General features: G+C 40.5%; 1 long non-coding RNA gene across 1 annotated transcript; it reads right to left on the reverse strand.

Moving 5' to 3' along the window:
• Positions 1-12701: 12701 nt before the first annotated feature.
• On the reverse strand, positions 12702-13841 carry LOC308286468. Its single transcript, XR_013962106.1, has 3 exons — positions 13623-13841; positions 13381-13509; positions 12702-12791 (listed from the first exon to the last, which is right to left on the reverse strand). It is a non-coding gene; the product is annotated as an uncharacterized lncRNA (long non-coding RNA).
• Between the last annotated feature and the right edge of the window lie 446 nt (positions 13842-14287).

Genomic DNA, 14287 nt, shown 5'->3' on the forward strand with positions numbered 1-14287 from the left:
CCATAAAGTAGTTCTGTTGCACAAACCTCCCAACCATAAAGTAGTTCTGTTGCACAATCTTTGATAGGATAAACAAATAAACCCTTCTTAAACAGGTCTTGGTATACTGGGTTCTAACACATTTATCAGTCATACTGTAGTTTTCACTACACACACACACACACACACACACACACCGCTTTGTGCAAATACTGCAGCCATACATTAGTCACACATGAAGAAATAATGGGACCGTACTTGTTCCCCAGGTTCTATGTTCCCCTTTTACCACCTAAACCTAACCTCAGTAAAACTAACACTGGTGAATGCTAACCTGGTGCATTTTAACCTGTGGGGAACATAGAACCTGGGGAACATAGGGTGGACCCCGAAATAATAAGGAAAAAAGTTCCCAATTTGCCTCATGTTAGACTAATGTTATACATTTAATTTAGGAAATGTTATACATTTAATTTAGGAAATGTTTAGGGCCATTGTTTTGTTGCCAGGAGCTGTACAGTGAAACCCCACACTGGAACATGTTGCTATTATTGACAGAGCAATCCTTTCATGTTTAGAGCCAAGACACTGACAAGACAAATGACACAAACCATAGTTCTCCCACCTAAAACAATGAACACCAAAACTGAACTGAACTTTAAACAAAAAACTACCGTAAACAGTGCAAAGAGTGTGCCACCAGCCTACTCCTCAAAATCCTGCAGCATCCTCAAATAACTGCTGCAGGCTGATGCTGCAGGCTGAGGCTGCAGCTGATGGTAATGAAGGGGAGGTTGTGACTGTGTATGTAGGGAGGGTGGGGGTGGCATGTGGAGAGGTGCTGCAGGATGATGTGTGGCTGGTGGCACACTCTTCTGGTGGTCAGCATCTTGTGCTTCAAATAAACAGAGCATGATTTGTCTTTTGACACCGGTCTGTATTGAGGGATTTTTTATTGACCTTAGCTCTACTGCAACAGTATTGCCAAAGGAAGAGCAAGTATCTTGTGGGTCTAGTACGGAGGCAGTCATCTGCTGGAGAAGTTCTAGCTTCTGCTGCTCGATGGAATCAGACTCCTTCCTCTGTCTTTTCTGTCCAGCCCTGGAAGTTGTAGAGGAAGTGGTGGAGGTTGTAGGCTGGCCTCTGTTGGCCTGTGGCTCAACGGCAGTGGTGGAGGTGGTTGGCCGGCCTCTATCCGCTTGTAGCTCTACGGCAGATAAGAAAGACTGGCTCATTCTTCCACATCCAGGTGAACAAAAACAAGCGCTCCTTTCCCAATCTAACTAGTTTCTCAAACTAACTGTAACAAACACACACACACACACACATATATAATTCATATAATATAGACCAGGGGTCTTCAACGTTTTTGGGCCAAGGACCCCTTAGTTGAGAGAGAGATGAAGCAGGGACCCCCACAACCTTTTCATAGATTCCCTATAGTTTTCATTTGACAGCACAATCATCAGTGTATTTTGGATTCATGTCAATTTGTGTTCAGATATGAACCATCAATACTTAATACTTAATAAACTTGACCTTTCACTCTGTAAAATTTTCCCCCTCTACACCAAACCTATTTGGCGAAAATAGCCGAGCTACAAGCTCACAACGCATCGCGTTGCGAAGTGTTGTGAGCTTGGAGTTCTGCTATTTTTGGCTAGTTCTCAGAATATGGACACTAGGGTTCAAATCATTAATATAAGAAAGGAGAACAAATGTTTCTATCACACAAAGATTTGGAGGACCCCTGCAGTAACTGAGGACCCCCTAGGGGTCCCAGACCCCCTGTTGAAGACCCCTGATATAGACAATACTGCTGTTAATCTACAAGTCTTGGTTCTACCTGGTGCAGCAACCGAATACCCTTCGTCTGGGTCATCTGGCTGCTCTTCCGCCAAAGGTGCCAACTGGTCCCGGATAGATTGATCAAGCTGAAAGATAGATTTGTGTGTCAGTGGAGTGAAGTGTCCCTTCATTCATACATCAACAGTACTACTGCAAACAAACATGGACATGTTTGTGAAATTGTTTTCTCTGCCTTTCATTACATGATAGTTATTATACAATGGCATCAATATATATTTTTTATATTGTTAATACAAACAGATATGCAATTATACTCCTGTCATACCAATAATGTAAAACTTACACTGCTTTCGCTTGGTCTGTGCATCAGGTGTGGCCTGAGGAACTCCAAGTTCCTCATCATCCACTTCTGCCTGCCAGTGAGCACCTTGAAGTATTCATTAAAAGTATGCATTAGAAGTTTTGCATAGGAAAAGGTACGGTTTCATGACAGTACAGTTCACTGATAAAAGGAAACTCAGGTAACAAGCCTTACCTTCTTCCCACTGCCACTTGGCTGGGGCTTCGCCAGTTTCGAGTACTGGGTCCGGAGGGTTGTGGCTCTTGTTTTTACATCGGATGCTGAAATGGAAAAGAAAACATACTACAAATCACTACAACACAAACTCATATTAAATAAAGAAAGTACTTTAGAACTGACACAGAACTGCACAGGGGACATTGCAGAGTCCAATTACTAATCAGCTCCTCCACTATATCTGAAGCAGCTGGTCATATAGCCAGCCATCTTCCAGCACCTAGTTTCAACTGATTACTCCACAAAATCCCAGTAACCGCAAATGACTTCTGATCAACACATTTGGCATTGATAATAGAAACTTAATGGCCATATAAACCGTCCATAACTTTATCACCACAATTGCAATAAACATTGTCATTTAACTTGTTGTGCGTAATCCTTTATGTATAGTTTGTAGTACTGAAAATAAACAAACTAAACCAATAACCCAGAAAAAGACAAGTGTCCACAATGTTGGGGACCCACTGCAGTATCCCCGCGGACCCCCTGTTGAAACCCCTGAGATAAAGACAAAACGCCCAGAGGCCTTGTTTTCCCGTTGTAGTGCTGTGTATTCACTATTCAGTCACTGTCTACTTGTCTTTATACCATACAATCAGGAGTTCAAACTATATAGATATTTACCAAAGATTATACCCAAATACAAGTATATAGGCTACACACACACAGTGTTAATTTAACTATTAAGGACGTATACATTACAGAAAGCTAGCGTTTGTTAGCATTAGCATTTGTCTCACCTGTTACATTCAAAGCTATGGCGAGTTCACCCCATCGCCTCTCCTTCAGCGGCTTGTTGTGGTACGCCTCAGAGGAGACATTAAACAGGCATTCGTGCTCTTGCCAGAGCTCGACAAGCCTGTCTTCCATGCCTGTTGTCCAAACCACCTTCACCGCTGCTTCACCCATCTTTGTTTGTTTCGCTATATTTTTCTTTCTCCTTTTGTTTTCTCACGATTCTCTGCTTCTCTTCTTCTTCCTTCCCCGCGTCTGAATTCGCGCCTTGGCCAAGCTCCAGTGACGTCATTTTCAGCGCCTCCTCTTGTGTGTGTGTGTGTGTGTGTGTGTGTGTGTGTGTGTGTGTGTGTGTGTGTGTGTGTGTGTGTGTGTGAGAGAGAGAGAGAGAGAGAGAGAGAGAGAGACTACTAGATACCATGGTCTTGCGTCGCGCAGCGCGCGAGAGAGAGAGAGAGACTGTTTCTCCCCGGCCCCGCTGCTGTTCCAGACCAGTAGTGATCCAGAAAATATCAAACATGTTTGAAAAGAGTCGGGCTACCCCCGATCGTCCTCCGAGCCACTCGGCTGGGCTCCGAGTGGATCTGTGAGACCTCACGCTAGGCGACGTTCATGCCCGATAGTCGGGCACGTTTCAGTCGGTGGCAGCCCGATTGTCGGGGGGGTAATTAAATAGCCCGATTATCGGCTAGTGTGCGGCCAGCTTAAGGATTTATATTGTCTGTGTTATTGTTTACAACCACAATTATTCACGTGTGGAAAGATTGCAGTTCCACTAGTTTTACTAGTAGGCTAGTTAGTGTAGGCTTAGAAGCCTTTTCAGAAGTTAATTTAATGTTTTCCATTTAATGACTTCCTTTATCCTCATCTAATCTTGCGCTAATGCACACAACTGTTTTCACCAGGTTTTAAGGTCTTATTTTAGTTGTTTCTCATAAGCTCGCGATCCTCCTTGCCCATTGGCCCCCACTGTTGCGCTCAGGTTCACCGGGAAAACCGCGGTTGCCGGGTGGGTATGGTGGGTTAGGGCAAAATTCTACTCTATCATAGTGGAACTCTACTCTATCATTGTGGTACTATTCTATAACAGTGACTGACAGTCAGGGCTCTATTTTCATTGTCTTAAAGGAGGACTTCACCACTTTTCAACCTGTCTTCGTAATAGGTCCTCACTAATGTTCATGATAAAATAGCACAATTTGTACCAGCTCTTTTGCCTTAACTTAAGACTTGGAGGTGTAGCAAATGCTGTTTGTCTGTTCTGAGTGGCCAAACAGCATTTGCCAGGCATCCAGGTCTTAAGTTAAGGCATAAAAGCTGGTACTTAAGACAATCAAAATAGAGCCCTAATCATATCAATGAGCAGCTCCAGTCATGTTGCTGCTGGTAAACTGAGAAACAGGTCGGGAAGTTTAACCACTCTCATTACTTTATATTTACATTTAACATATTTTTCAAAATCAATCTTCTGTGTTTACAGTACATATTGCTCTAACAAGCACTCTCCCTTAAAGTAGTTTACCCCCAAAATGACCTTTTTTCTATTGATTACTCATGCCATGGAGAGTAGAGTTCAATAATATTTTTTGGTTTTTGTCACATTCCTAAGACTACTCCTTTAACCCTTAAGTTCTGTTCAGATTCACTACACCTTCGTTCTGTTCGGGTCATTTTGACCCGCTGGATATTTGGTTTTAAAAAAACAACACTAATATCAATTTTAACTTAACAAATCATCATGATACATTGACTTTGACTCAATACCAAACAATTCATATGATATATTTGGTAAATGTTTGCATTTCTGCTTTGCTATATCACATTAAACACTGAAAGAGCTAGGCGTTTTTACTGATTTAGCTGAAATCCATGTAAAGAAAACTATTTCATTTAATACTGGCAATATTGCTCATGCTTATAGGAAGGGGGGGAGGGTTCGGAATGGGGCTTCGGAAGGGGGGTGTTAGAAGTGGGGGTGACTGTGTGTCTGTGTTTTGGCATAATACTGTGTATTTCTGTGCTTCCGGGTCAAAATGACCCGAACAGCACTTAAGGTTCAAAAAATATGAGGGGGGTGTAGCATGGGTGTAGTGCAAAAATATTTTTTTTACATGTTCATCTCAGAAGAATCTTTAAGGCCAGTGAGTTTCAGGTGGAAACATTTTCAACTTCTACCTTTTTTTTCCAAATGAAAATGTAAAACGGGTCAAAATGACCCGAACAGCACTTAAGGGTTAAAGGGATCCCTGGCTAAATTATGACAAATATGCCTTAATACATTATAATTGTCCTCTATAAATACAATGTAAAATTAAAAACACCTTAAATATTGTATTTCTTCTAGAAATAGCTAATCTTTCACTCAAGAGGGGAAATGCCTGTCGCAAGTTGATGATGTCATAAATCCATGTATGAGCTATCCCTATAGAATTTATGGCATGCATGTGAAAATAAAAACAAACTTTAATTCCTATGGTTAATATGAGCATCAAATCAATATTTCAAATGTTTGTGTGTTGTTGTTTTGTGCCATAAATTCCATAGGGATAGACCACACATGGTTTTATGACATCATCAACTTGTGACGGGCATTTCCCTATTGACTGAAAGATTGGCTATTTCTAGAAGAAATACAATATTTAAGGTGTTCTTAATTTTACATTGTAGTTATAGAGGACAATTATAATGTATTAAGTCATATTTGTCGTATTAGCGAGGGATCCTTTTAACATATTGTATACAGAAACAGAATGCATGTTAACACCATACACTGTATTAACGATGGCATACTGAGGAAGATTAAATTAATGAATCAGAAGATTATTAAGGAGAATAAACTTAATTCCTGACTCCTGAGTAGTGTGGAGGTGAACATTTTGTGCATACATTAAAAATATGACTATTTAAAGCTATACTGTGTAAGTTGCTCAACTTGTGGTCAGTAGCTCTATAGCAAACCTCGGTCGCGTCCGCGTCTTTCGGCCGTTTTTCGGTTCTCACACCCCCGCGTCTGCCTCCACCTCGCCGAGATCTATCTTTTGAGGGGTCCCTGGTTCCTGTGCGTTCAGCCATTCCGGAGATACACTCCTTCACCCATGCTTCACCGTGCACCCAAGTATAGAGACACACGGGAGACTACAAATATGGCCGCCCTAGCGACCCCACTCCAAGATGCGCTGTGATTGGCCGGCAGTGTATAACCCTCGCTGTGATTGGCCGGTAGTGTGATGACGCAATTTTTCCGCGAAAACCGGTCCCCGGTAGGGATCATAGAAAACATATAAAGAGAAGGCTTTTGAAGCTGAAAATAACGGAGTGGGGGTTCTAAAACTTTAGCGATTTAACAGTTAGGACCATTTTAAGATTTGTTTTATAAAAAAAGTTACATGGTATAACTTTAATGTCTCAAGGTTGGTTAATAATAAATGCCATGGACTTTGATTCTAGTACTACTGAACCCCTTTCTTGTTTTACTATAAACCAACCTGTCATAGCAAGCAGAAAAACATACAAACAAACAAACAAAACACTCTTAATGTATACTAGCGTAGAATTGTATCTCTAAGCTGACGTTTAGTCATTAAATTGCAATATTGAAAAGAATTCTGAATCATCATGATTTATAAGGCAAGATATTATATTGTATAATAATTTAGATAGTTGTTATTTTATCCCATTCTATTATTGATTTCCATATTACAGGTTCCAATTAAAACATTATTAATAATCTTTCTGTTTGTGAAGTATCAGTTTTCTAATTATTCCAACCATGTGTTTTCTCTTTTCATGAATAATGAACGTGAACTAGACCGTAAGTATCAAATCAATCCTTCATGTAGATCCAATGTTTTACATCATGTTTTCACCATAGCAGAATACAAACTGAATGATTCTAAACCAATTAAACCCTCTATACTTAAAGGGATATTTCACATTAAAAAAATGGTCATTTTATCATCTAATCAGGCTTTTATGAACACCTTGAACAGTTTTTAATTTGCTTAATTCAGTATTTGGATATTTGATTCAAATGTTACCAGGCCCTCCTCCTCCAGGGCTTCTCCCCATACACACCCATTGTAACTTCAAACTCCATTTTAACCATGATAGATTAAAAAATAAAAATAAATGAAAAAGGTTATTGAAAAAAAAAACACAAAAAAAAACAGACCACGGTATTAGGAGGCTAGTATGAGCCACCAGAAAACAAATGTGTTTTTAATGAATCTATAATGGTTAAAATGGAGTTTTGTTCCCAAAACCAATACAATACAAGTTTTTTTAAAAGTGAAATATCCCTTTAATGAAACAGATCTGAGTTAACTCTGTAATTGTACCCCTTTCTCCCTATACAAATCTCTTAGTTAAAAAAAAAAAAAAAGAACAGCCAAACTACAAGCTCACCGCTTATTGCGGTGCAACACGTTGTGAGCTTGTATATTGGCTATTTTTTGGCAAATTTGGAGTTACATTGTTGTGATTAAGTAGATTAAGTAAGGCAATAAAGTAGAAAACAAACCTAATCCAGAGATACAAGATTCTGCCTGACAGCTTTGTGAAGTATTACTTTTCTAATTATTCTAACCATGTGTTTTCTCTTTTCATGAATGTGAACGTGAACTAGTGCGTAAGTATCAAATCAATTTTACTTCATATAGATCCAATAGATCAAAGTGTTTTATAAAGTTGTTATTAGAATGCTGAATCATTATTAAGCAATCTCTTATTTTGTATAATAATTGAGTTATTCGATGCATTTAATCCATTCTGTTATTGCATTCCATGTTTTAGTTTCAGGGCCGGTTCTAGGGGGATCAGGGGTGGGCAGAGCCCTAGGTGGTGGTTGGGGATAGGGCCTTTCTGTGTGGAGTTTGCATGTTCTCCCCATGTCTCCTAGGGTAGATACCCTCACAAAAATATGCAGTAATTCTGGTCTCTATATTGCCTCCCCCTGGCCAGCCGGGGCACCTGATGGAGGGGAAAGGAACTGGTTGGAATAACGCGTTCCTTCCACGCGCTACGTCCAAACCGGGGAAATCCCCCCTGTCAGGTGAAAAGAAACAACTTGGACTACTCATGCATTGAAGGAAGCATGAGTTCAGTCCGTTGTCTCCCCAGGCGCGGCAGAGGGAGAGTAGAGCCCAGGATTACTTAGGTAGTTGGCACTGGGTGAAAAATGGGTTACAAAATCGTGGGATAAAAATTGTGGAAAAAAGAAGAGCAAAATAGGGCCCTGTGTCAGAGCAGTTCCCGATGTAGTCTGACAAATGTGATTACATTCCAATCTCACAATTCATCCTGTTTGTTTACATAATTATTCCATTAAGGTGAGCTCTTCCTTAACATACTGTACACAGAAACAGAATGCATGTTAATAGCAGATATAAATGATGGCATACTGAGCCACTTTCTTGTTCTACTATAAACCTACCTGTCATAGCAAGCAGAAAAACAAACAAACAAACAAACAAAACACTCTTAATGTATGCTATGGTGTAGAATTGTATCTCTAAGCTGACGTTTAGTCACTTCACAAATTAAATTACAATGTTGAAAACACTGCTGAATCATGATTTATATGAGGCAAGATATTATATTGTATAATAATTGAGATATTTGTTATTTTATCCCATTCTGTTATTGATTTCCATATTTCAGGTAACAATTAGAAAAGTATTAATATTCTTTCTGTTTGTGAAGTATCAGTTTTCTAATTATTCCGACCATGTGTTTTCTCTTTTCATGAATGATGAACGTGAACTAGGGGGTAAGTATCAAATCAATCCTTCATGTAGATCCAATGTTTTACATCATGTTTTCACCATAGCAGAATACAAACTGAATGATTCTAAACCAATGAAACCCTCTATACTTAAAGGGATATTTCACATTAAAAAAAACTTTAGGTAATTGTATTATCTAATCAGGCTTTTATGAACACCCTGAACATTTTTTTTTAATTTGTTTAATTCAGTATTTGGATATTTGATAAAAAAAAAAGAAAAAAACAGTAATCCTGGTCTCTATATTGCCTCCCCCTGGCCAGCCGGGGCGCCTGATGGAGGGGAAAGTAACTGGTTGGAATAACGCGTTCCTTCCACGCGCTATGTCAAAACGGGGAAAATCCCCCCTGTCACGTGAAAAGAAGCAACTTGGACTACTCATGCATTGAAGGAAGCATGAGGTCAGTCCGTTGTCTCCCCAGGCGCGGCAGAGGGAGAGCCGAGCTCAGGATTACTTAGGCAGTTGGCACTGGGTGAAAAATTGGTTACAAAATTGTGGGATAAAAATTGTGGGGAAAAAAAAATAAAAATAAATAAAATAGGGCCCTATGTGTCAGCAGTTCCTGATGTAGTCTGACAGATGTGATTACATTCCAATTGTCACAATCCTATTTATTTACATCATTATTCCATTAACATAAGCTCTTCCTTAACATACCCCACACGGAAGAAACATATATGAACATATATGTTTTTTATATATGCATGCATATATGTTTGACATATATGCCACATATAAAAAAATGGCCGCCTATATGTCATATATGTCATATATGTGTGAATATAAACATATATGTACATATATGTATATATGCACACATGATTATATGGTCGCAAGATATATGCACATAGCCTACCAGTCAAAGGTTTGGACACAGCTTCTTTTCAATGTGTGTTTGAGAAGCTGTGTCCAAACCTTTGACTGGTATGTACACATATATATATGTAGAATATATGCACATATATGCACCACATATATGTACATATATGTGTTAAATGATACACATACCATACTCTCTATATATACCTACAGGAATACAAAATAAAACACACAATCTTGAAGTCATTATTAGCATTTATTCACATACAAGCAGAACTCAACTGACACTGATACTGTATGTTCCATTTGAAAACTGGACTGATGACATATCGACTGCTGTAGCCTGGCACATTAATGGCCACACGTGTGTGTGTGTGTGTGTGTGTGTGTGTGTGTGTGTGTGTGTGTGTGTGTGTGTGTGTGTGTGTGTGTGTGTGTGTGTGTGTGTATGTGTGTGTGTGTGTGTGTAGGTAGCCTTTTGTGTGGGCAGTAATTAACATACAGGCACATACTTACAGAGAATGCAAAATGTCCATTGGTCAGTGCAAAAAAGCAGAAGTGACATGGGCTGGACTCCCAGCAAAGCCGCACAGGAACAGTCAGTAACAATTATTCCAGTTAAGTTACAGTTGACCAAACGACCGCTGTGTCTCTCTCTCATTGTATAACATTCACAAAGGACTTTCCCAGTCTCTCACATCTCCGTCCTGGGTAGATGAATCTATCGGATCCTCTGTCTTAAGGTGGAGGGGGTGGGAGGATTTCTTCAAGTTTGTGTCCAGCTTCCACCCTGGCCAATCCTCCACCCCCTACAAGGAGAACCCAACAACGGAGCCCGCCTTCCTCACCAGTCTGTTGAGTTGAAGGTGTCACTCGCTCATTTCCTCCCCAGCACGTTATTCCACATTAATTTAAAAAAAAAAACCCTGGCATAACAGTTTGGTGGCTAAACGATCCCAGTCTTCTCAGGCAAGAACAGCCTGCTCTTCCCCTTGCGGTGAATCACCTCAGCGTTGTCCAACCAGTCCACCGATACTGCCTTCCATCCAGCTTCGGTGCTATACCGTAAGATTGGAGACAGAGAAGATGAAATTAGCTATAATAGCACATTAAACATGTTTTCCCCTAGCCCATATAGAACCTCTGCTGCATACTGTTATGCACCACGGGATGGAAAATCATACTCTGGGAGCATGGAACTACCTTTACTTTTTGGATAGAACCTCTACCTCGGCGTGGAGGCATTCTACTGCAGCCCAGGGATATCCGCTTAGGACCTCATCTCGAGGAGCACAACGGTATGCAGCGGAGAGTGAGGTTCTATATGGGGCTAGTTTTCCCCATGTTCGGTCCTTTGCTCAGTCAGTGGGGGATGTTACAATATTACATTAAAAAGTATTTGACTAGACTGGGAGAGACTCTCACCACTGCAACATCATGTTGAAGCTGGGCAGCATTTCTTTACTAACTACTGCACAATGTATCAGACACATTATTTCCCACATATAACCAATGCAATGGTGACATCATACTGTATATCTGAATATACGTGTAAGTGTAAGATAAACTTACTTTGAATCTTTTCCACTTTGGTGGGGTCCAGCATATGCCCTCGAGCTCTGGAACAACACCATGCCTCCCTGTGACAACTGCTTCCTTCCAGTTCTTCAGTCGTGAAGAATTTGTCAAACAGCTGGTGGAACAGGCGACTGCAGTCCTTCTTAGCACTGTGGTGAATGGCTACCTGTTCCAACGAGAACACAGAGTCCACAGCCAGTGAACAAAGATTCCATGATTAACACATTTCACAAAGTTTCTGCTCTTCAAGTGGACCTTGGAAACAGACCATCGTGTGATCTAATTAGGCCAGATTTACACTGGCAGCCAAACCCAGCCTGAATCAGATCTGTGTCACATCCGGGTTGGAATCTGATTGGTTCCATGTGACCATTTAAGCCAATCGGATTCCAATCTGAATGTGACTCAGATCTGATTTAGGCTGGATTTGACTGCCAGTGTAAAGCAGGCCTAAAGGAAACTTAACTTTCTAGCTCTAAGGCCGGCTTTACACTGCAGTCAAATCCAGCCCAAATCTGATTTGTTCTCAAATCTGATCTTTTGGCCCGACTTTTCACACTGCATTTGCAAGTGACACAGATCTGATCTGTGCATTCAGACAGCGTTAGCCCAAAGCTGCCCTGCGGCGACATGTATGCTTTGGTTACCGTGGTAACGACATAGGCGTCATGACGTTGCGTCACTACGTCGACGCTGGTTGATTACGTTCTGATTACGTTCAGGAAATGCGACATAATAGACCATAGTAAACACACGTTAATATTGTTTTTCTCTCTTCTTTTCTTTACTCTTGTGTTTCGCTCTTCTCTCTCGTTTTCACTGTTTAGCTCACGTGTTTTCTCTCTTCTCTTTTGTTTTTCTCATGTGCACAGTGCGCTGTAATCAAATAGTAAATACTCGCGCTCTGTAATGATGTCATTTACAGCCGCGATCGGGTCACGCTGCTCGCGCAGCAAGTGACGCTTGGGCCAGTTTGATGTGACTTGAATGTGACCTGCATATAAGTCAATGGGGTGGATGTGGTTGCTGCTTTCAGACTGAGTCAGATGTCCTCAGATCCGATATGGATCGGATTTGAAACTACCTCTGGATGTGGTTTTTCAAAATCGGATTTCATGTGACCTGAATGTGACATGTTTGGATTTAGACTATTTTTAAAAAATCGGATTCCACTTTTGAAGTGACTCAGATCTGATTCAGGCTAGATTTCAGTGGCAGTGTAAAGCCGGCCTAACAGATCACAAAGTGTAGTATGGGATATAGTTAAGATAGTAATCTTCTCACTGTAGTGTGAAATGTATATTGAACATGTTCGTCTACCTCCCAAATTTTTACCTGGACTATAATCGTACCATCAAAAATGTAAAATCCATAATACATTTATACATACCTGGATATAGCTCTTGCACCTCAATGGCCAACACCTAAACTTTTCACATTGGATCTGCCATCTCCATGTCCCCAACCATCTCAACAAGTCCCTGTAGAGCTTGCAGGTGTTCAATGCCTGGAATGAAGAGGAAAAATATTATGACAATCCCAACATATTCAAAGGTTGAGTAACAACAAATAAGTGTTAAATAGCGCTATATTCTGATAACAGTCATTGCTATGCCATTGCTATGGAATATTTATTTTCTCAGTAGCAGGGATTGTCATGTTCAACGGCAACCTTCTCTCCCCATCTCTCCAGTAAACAGAAAATGTAAAGTTTCAAGTGAGACAAAGAAATGAGCTGACAGAATTGACAACTGCAACACTATGCTTCATTTTTTGTGAATGGTGGGTGACCCAGCCAGGGTAGGGGATATTTATAACAACACACCCCGGGGTCTAGAGTAACTTTAAGAGATATTCCAATTTCAAAATTACTTTTTGTCATTTTAGCATCTAATCAGGCTTTTGGGAACACCCAGGACAGTTTTTGAATTTCTTCATTCAGTATTTAGATTTAGAAGCAGACACATATCACAGGGCAGTCGCTGATTACAGATGAACATGGTCATCGCATAATTTCGCAAAAGTATAGTTTTAAGGGTGAATATTAGGGACAGCTAAGTGAGCCATCTTAAACTTAAATTGAACTGTAACCTTACCTAGATAAACTTCAAAAGGTGGTCAATGGCTTGTCGGGCTGAGAGCTTTCCTGGTCTCTTGTTGCGGCCTTGAGGTGAGGGTGGCATATGGTGGATAAGGCAAGATGGAGGACATCTCACTGTCCCATCCTGAAAATACAAGGGTGGGGGGAAACAAAGACATTTTTACTAAAATCTGTTTACATTTTGGTTTCAAAACTATCCCCTTTTCCATTGGTATTATTCCTTTAATTCCAGCGTACCATTTTCCAGTTCTTCTGTTGTGGATTCAGCGTTATGAAGCAGATCTACATGGTCGCCTGTCTGGGTGAGCGACTGAAATCCTGTATCTGCAGACAGGATGGAATACAGACAACATGGCATACATTTTAATGGGTTCACCCTATGACCATGGATGTGATCTGTTTAAAGTCATTTTTCATTTCAGTTTGACTGTAAGGCAAGACAGTTCAAGAGCGACATACCATTCCTCCAATGTCAAGAAATCTTGTTAAGGTGGTGAATATTTCAGAGGACTTCACTGGGTCATGAACCATTGTTTGGCGATGGGTGAAGGTCTGTTTCATCTTCTCCTTGACCATCATCAGTGCGATGCCCTCAAGACACTGGGTTTCTGTTGTTAGCTGAAGAAACCCGCTCTCATCTACTGGATTGTAATACTGCTCCTAAAAACAAGAACGTGTTTTATTTTTTCTCCTTAAAAAACTAAACACATGCCCTTGTCTGGAGAATTGCTAAAATCAAACTTGGGACTAGTTCTGACCAATGGGCCATGGCTTAGAGCAGTGGTTCCCAAACTATTAGCTCAAGAGAAATTAGACATTTGCCCAGGACCCAAGCTAGTGAAAACAGCAGATCTACAAGCTCACAATGCGGTGCAACGCATTGTGAGCTTGTAGATCTGCTG

The sequence above is a fragment of the Nannobrachium achirus genome (genome assembly GCF_963921795.1).
Source record: "Nannobrachium achirus genome assembly, chromosome: 6".
Lineage (NCBI taxonomy): Eukaryota > Metazoa > Chordata > Actinopteri > Myctophiformes > Myctophidae > Nannobrachium > Nannobrachium achirus.